Genomic DNA, 7,674 nt, shown 5'->3' with positions numbered 1-7,674 from the left:
TTGCAGCAGCTGCAAGCGGCTGCCACCGCGAACCGCCAGCAGCCGCCATGCCAGCAGCAGCAGAAGCTGCACGACAGTAGCAGCAACAGCTGCGTAGCAGCAGCAACAAAACACTCAATTTCATATCAAACGATTCGAACCCTAACAATTTTTGTCAACCACCAAAAACTACTACTATACTACAAACACAGTTTAAGGACATGAAACACTTACCAGATGATATACATTCATATAAGAAAATGAAAATGAAAAAACCTACAACAAAAATCAGGAAAGCAGACCTTCGTTAATCATCATTATCATCAACAAATTTAGAATATAAGATAATCACCAAATAAAGACAGATTGTAACTAAAAGATAACAGACAACACACGAATAACGACATCAAGTGATCAAAAACTGAGTGTAAGCTAAAAAATAACAGGATAAATACTAAAATAAACAAACAACATTACAACAATTAGATCTAACTGTCATTTTCATTCAATTAACCCTAATCAAATAAATAACAACCCACTGAACAGTTAATTTCACAATTACACCATTGAAAACATTTAATAACTTCAAAAATGTAAGAATCCCCAAAATAATTACGAAATTGGTCAAAAAAATCAAAGACTATAAACAGATATAAGCCAAAGAAATCAGAGTATATGTGAACACAAAAAAAAAATTAACATATATCATGCAGTTAAAAAGGAAAAGGCAAACAAAGTAGAATAGAACCGGAAAAAACATACCAGCAGCAGCATTTCGTAGTTCGTACGTCCGAAGATGCAGTTGTTATATTATCATCGTTGGGCACAGACTGATCTTCAACGATAGTAACATTAGTACTTCTCACTAAATTAAAGCATAAGAAAAAATAATCAATTTCTTTACCTACTTGTAATACCTTAAAAGCAAAACATACATAGTAATAAAATAATCATACCGTTACTGTCCGAAGATAACTCGCAGAATTCATTAGAACTACAACCAACATCTGTAAACAAAAAAGACAACATATAAATGTAACAACAGCCGGTAACCCAAAACATACAACAAATAGACGATATGAAACCAATGCGTTAACTTACTGGTCATAGATGTATCTATTCCAATTGCCATGTGTGAATACGACCAAGGATTACCAGTATTGCGATACAAAATTGATTGCTTTATTTGCTATTTGTCTAGAAGACACAAAATTGGACCCAAAAGCTGGAAAATTACATCCATCAACCGCAAGCATTCTCATTTACCACTTTTTAGGAGGCATTTAGGTAACAATATATAGATAAAAAAACAAAGACAAACTTATCCCAGAAACAGTTAATGGGGCAAAAAATTGTAATTAACAATTGTTATGAAATTACGGTCTCACTAATTCTCACCACCCAGTCCAACAATAACAGTAAAGAAATAAGAACAATACACAACACAAGATTTAACGTGGAAACTCTAAAACAGGAGAAAAACCACCGACTCCAAAGAGAAAAATACACTATATCACAAATTGTTACAATGATATAGACGACTCTCTTAAGCCAACTACACTATCCAAAATATTTTACTAATGCAACTCTCAAACAAGGGTAAGAAAGAAAGAAATAATCAAATACTTAAAGTGTATTGATTGGTGCAATTTGGAATGAAGACTTAACCCCTCTTTTATAACCAAGCAAGTCCCCTCCAACTTTTTCCTCCCACCTATGTGGGATAACATCCTTCACAAATACTATGCAACCATATCCAATTCTTCTAACCAAAACTATATCCAACAAATCTCCACTTTTTGGATAGAAGAAGATAACCATGCTTCCATATTGCAAGGATAACCGATGTAGACGCTTCCTCGACGACAACTTCAAGATCCTCATCTTCATGCCGTTGACATTATCTCCCAAGAGACCAAACTTGCATCTTCATCGAACATTGTCAAGACCCGACAATCATTTTCATAATAGACAATCATAACTCTAAACAGAATTATCATACCCCACCATAAAGAGTATCACACTTAGAATATCACATTCCAAGCATTTCACCTCGGCACATGTTGTATAACCAGCTGAACAATTATGGTGCAACTTCCTGTTTGGCTTTCCCTGAAAGTTTCATCAGCTACAACATCAGTTTCCACCACACAACCTGCACCAATGCCAAACCAGTGCCCATGTGCAATTGTGGAACCGCTAACGAACATCCCTTTCCATGGTGGCGCAGACACACCATGAGGATGACGTTGAAAGGACCCGTCCTAATCCATCTGGACGAATACATTACATTTGGTTACATCGCGAGGTACTTGACCTCTATATGATACATTTTACAAACATTGCATTCGTTTTTAAAAGAAAAACTTTCATTACATCGAAAGTTGACGGCATGCATACCATTTCATAATATATCCAACTATAATTGACTTAGTAATAATCTTGATGAACTCGACGACTCGAATGCAACGCCTTTTGAAATATGTCATGAATGACTCCAAGTAATATCTCTAATATGAGCAAATGCACAGCGGAAGATTTATTTCATACCTGAGAATAAACATGCTTTAAAGTGTCAACCAAAAGGTTGGTGAGTTCATTAGTTTATCATAATCGATCATTTTCATCATTTTAATAGACCACAAGATTTTCAATTTCAATTCTCATAAATATACGTCCCATGCATAGAGACAAAAATCATTCATATGGATTGAACACCTGGTAATCGACCTTAACAAGATGCATATAGAATATCCCCATCATTCCGGTACTCTCTTCGGACATGATAAATTCGAAGTACTAAAGCATCCGGTACTTTGGATGGGGCTTGTTGGGCCCAATAGATCTATCTTTAGGATTCGCGTCAATTAGGGTGTCTGTTCCCTAATTCTTAGATTACCAGACTAAAAAGGGGCATATTCGGTTTAATAATCCAGCCATAGAATGTAGTTTCATTTACTTGTGTCTATTTCGTAAAACAGTTATAAAAGCAGCGCATTATTTCATACCTGAGAATAAACATGCTTTAAAGTGTCAACCAAAAGGTTGGTGAGTTCATTAGTTTATCATAATCGATCATTTTCATCATTTTAATAGACCACAAGATTTTCAATTTCAATTCTCATAAATATACGTCCCATGCATAGAGACAAAAATCATTCATATGGATTGAACACCTGGTAATCGACCTTAACAAGATGCATATAGAATATCCCCATCATTCCGGGACTCCCTTCGGACATGATAAATTCGAAGTACTAAAGCATCCGGTACTTTGGATGAGGCTTGTTGGGCCCAATAGATCTATCTTTAGGATTCGCGTCAATTAGGGTGTCTGTTCCCTAATTCTTAGATTACCAGACTAAAAAGGGGCATATTCGGTTTAATAATCCAGCCATAGAATGTAGTTTCATTTACTTGTGTCTATTTCGTAAAACAGTTATAAAAGCAGCGCATGTATTCTCAGTCCCAAAAATATATATTGCAAAAGCATTTAAAAAGGGAGCAAATGAAACTCACTATAATGTATTTTGTAGTAAAATACATATGACGATATTGAACAATGCAGGGTTGGCCTCGGATTCACGAACCTATAACAAGTATATATATTAATACATATAACCACATAATTCCTTCTATATAATATTTATATATATTAAATGTTGTAGTTATATAGATATATATACTTTATTTATATTTATATTTTCAGTTATATCTTATATATAGTTGTTTTGTAAAATAATTAATATTCATACATATAGTTATATTAATATATATTACCTTTTTATTTAGTATTATATCAAAAATTAATAACTTGTTATATGTAATATTTATATAGTTAATGTTAATATGTTTAATATAACATTTTATGTAATCTTAATATATAATATTTATTTGTTATATAAAAATCATACTATTAATAATAATAGTAATGGTTCTAGTAATAATAAATAAAAATTGTATTTTTATAAAAAAAAAATAATCCTTAATAATAGTTTTTTTAATATCAATAATACTTAATTTTAATAATAATAATGATAAAAATGATAATAATAATAATAATAATAATAATAATAATAATAATAATAATAATAATAATAATAATAATAATAATAATAATAATAATAATAATAGTTATAATGATAATAATTTTACTGATGTTGATAACAATATTAATAATTCTTATTTCAATAAATTTAATAATAATAATAATAATAATAATAATAATAATAATAATAATAATAATAATAATAATAATAATAATAATAATAATAATAATAATAGAAGTGATTACTACCTTTAAAGCTTTTTCTAAAAAAAATGCCCCAGATAGAGCTCGAACCCACGACCTCTCGCTAAAGGCAAACACTCCAAACCACTCCTCTGCTCCTTACTTTTCTGACTAAAATCGCAGGCCATATTTATTTAACCCGTTTATGCTTCATTTCGGCCCAACAACAAAACAAGTCTCCGGCCCACTATACAAAAAGGGATTCGGCCCAGCAGAAATGGATCTCGGCCCAAAGTAACAAAATAACCAAATCCTAGTTTAAATCACTATCGGTTGGGTTTTGAAATCCAACAAGAGCCCGATCACAACTCAAATTAAATGACCCAAGTTAAATTTCGGTTTAAAAAAAATTAATCATAAAAAGGTGAATGATTGCAGTCGTGAAAAGCAAAAAAAAAAAAAAAAAAAAAATTTATATATATATATATATATATATATATATATATATATATATATATATATATATATATATATATATATATATATATATATATATATATAAAGGGTTTCCTTTACTTTATCCCTTTTTCATTTTAAAACCGACAACAACATCAACAATTTTTGTTTGATCTCAAGTGAAGGTTGTTCGCTTTGTAACAGAATAAAAACAGATTACAGCAGCAGGTTTTGTAGGGTTTGTTTGGGTGGTTTTCGAAGAAGAAAGCAGCTGCAGTTGGATTCTTAAAAAAAAAAAAAAAGATTACTGCAGCAGTAGTTATCGAACACTATAATGATTACAGGTTGTTGTTTAGGTGGGTTTACGAAGAGGAAGGAAAGTGAAGGTGGTGGTAGAAGGTGATGAAGTGGTGTTCGTTTGATGTTTAGATTGAGAGGTGGAATTATGATTTCTATACGGTGGTAAACATGATCGAACGGTGGTGATTTAATAGTAACGATGAAGATGGTGATTCTTGTTCTAATCCAAGAACACATCTCAAAGGTGCTTGCTGATATCGTGATGAGGTGATGTTCGTTGGTGGGTTGATGTATCATTCGACCAACACAGTAATAAGAAAAATATAGTGGTGGTGGTGATTTGGGTGACCGGTGGTTTGTTGTAGCTTAAAAAAAATTGATGGGTGATGGTTTTTGGGATCGTAACACAGAAGGAAGAACAAAGTCAAATAGAAATATAATGCAAGGGGTGTTTGCTTAGAGGATGTCGGCCACCATGATAAAGAAAAAGAACATGCAAATAATTTTTTTTTCATTATAATATAATTTACAAACCATAGACTCCTTTTCAATGTGACTGTTGTGGTTTCGCTCAATCAGTGAACAACAATCTTTCATAGCATCCGTAGATACGAAAAAATAGAGTATTGGTGGTATTCCGGTGTGTTTCACAGCGAAAAAGAAACAGAAATTGGGTCTAGCAATAGTTGTAGTGTACAGTAGGTTTTCGTGGTAGTTTGGTAATAGAAACAATAAAGAGCAGGTGGTGATCGAAGAAGGTGAAGTTAATGGTGGTTTGGTGGTTTTTCGGATGAGAGAGAGAAGAGAGATAAAGATGGTTCACGATCATCACAAAAACAGAAAATGGACATGGGTTTCAGTTATGGTGGTGAGTTAAGTGGTGGTCGACGGGTTAATGAATTGTGTTGGTGTATGTCTTGATTGTTGAAGTCGAGAAATAGATAGATGTTGTGTTGGTGTTTTACGAAGAAGAGAGGATAGAGAGAGTGAGGTGGTGTTATGGTGATGATTAGGGCAGCAGTGGTGATGATCATAGTGGTTAAGGTGGGAGATGTAAGGTGGTCGATTATGCCCGTGGTGGCTCAAAGTAGCTCGGGTTGTTTTTGTTGAACAAGAAGAAGAGATGCAGTGCATTTGTATGTGTTTGCCTATGTATGTAAAGTTTAAAAAGATAGAAACACAGTAAACCAAAAATCAATAATATGAAAACAATAGTAGAGCCGCCCAGTTATTTGGGATCTTATGCCGACACTTTATCTCGGATTTTATTTCGTGTCTATTGCTAAACAGTTAAAATATAGAAGTGTTCCTAAAAATTCCAAATTTTTAATTTAAGTCCATTTATTTATTCTGGTCATTACCTGTTTGAAACTGGATCAAAAAGGTTCGTTAATTATTTATTTTCTGTTCTAAATGATATGTACGGAGTACTAAAATTTGATCTAGAAAGATAAAAATATTTTTATCAAATCTAAAATCTTCGTAATCGATTTACAGTTCAATTTTTATTTTAAATCTTCGTAAACATGTACTATACCTATATTTAAACTAACAAAATGTCAACCGATTGTTACTGACGTTTACTAATTAAGTTCGAAATCATTTATTTTTAATATATTCTCTTTCTATATATAAACAGTTTTAAAATAGCAAGTTTAATTACTAAAACAAATATATTATATATTTTTAAACCAATAGATTTAATATAACTTTATATATATGTAATAACCCGACTTTTTCCGTTAAAAACTTAACAACCATTTATTAAATTCAATGATTTTTCCAAGCTAATTTTTATATATATATTTAAGAACAGACTACTTTTGATATGTGTTAATTTATCACTAAAATTTTTTGAAGATTAGTAATAATAAAGTTAAAAATTGAAACTACTAACTTATAAAAGATATATAAATACTTTAATATATATATATATATATATATATATATATATATATATATATATATATATATATATATATATATATATATATATATATATATAAAATAAATTGATAAATAAAAATATATAATAAATGATTAAATTGAATTTTAACATCACTAGATTTGTATCTATTTCTAGTTACAATTTAGATCCAGGTTGTAAGAAATTTTTATACTAATTTTTAATATTTTTTTTAAAACACTACGGTTAGTGAAATCAGGAAAAATGTCTTTTCAGACAACGAAACGTATGAATACATATTTTAAATAATAATTTATATAATAATTAAGTTTTAGAAATCATTTTAATTAATTAGGATATTCTTAAATTAAACTTGAGAAAAATTAGTTTAAACATTCATGTTTCAATAAAGGACAAATATTTATTTAATGTAAAATATAATAAATAAGTATTTTATGAAACACACAAACTAGGTATGACGTCAAGAGTTTAAAAGATTTCAAACAATATAGATATATATAATTTTTATAAATATAAAATTAACCAATTCTTGAATCATATTAAGATAAAATATATTGGATTTTAGCTAGCGGATAAAAATTTAATTATAATCCGTGACTATATAGTATAACCCGTGACTATCTAATTAAAACCCGTGACTTACCTAATCTAATTATATACCCGATCCAAATTCATTTCATCAGACACACATGTACACACATTCTTCCTCCTTTAGAACACCCATTACTATTCATCATCATCATCAATCTTTCATCCTCAAGAACACCTTCAAGAAATCGAT

The 7,674-nt window shown here is 30.4% G+C and overlaps 1 long non-coding RNA gene across 1 annotated transcript; it reads right to left on the bottom strand.

Annotated features, from left to right (window-relative positions):
- Positions 1–738: 738 nt before the first annotated feature.
- Positions 739–1,318, bottom strand: LOC139904590 (uncharacterized). The gene is made up of 3 exons (XR_011778896.1): positions 1,081–1,318; positions 936–986; positions 739–844 (listed from the first exon to the last, which is right to left on the bottom strand). It is a non-coding gene; the product is annotated as an uncharacterized lncRNA (long non-coding RNA).
- Between the last annotated feature and the right edge of the window lie 6,356 nt (positions 1,319–7,674).

This window comes from Rutidosis leptorrhynchoides, chromosome 4 (assembly GCF_046630445.1).
Source record: "Rutidosis leptorrhynchoides isolate AG116_Rl617_1_P2 chromosome 4, CSIRO_AGI_Rlap_v1, whole genome shotgun sequence".
NCBI lineage: Eukaryota > Viridiplantae > Streptophyta > Magnoliopsida > Asterales > Asteraceae > Rutidosis > Rutidosis leptorrhynchoides.
The sequence above is the reverse complement of the archived record's forward strand: the minus strand, read 5'-3'. Positions and strand labels throughout refer to the sequence as shown.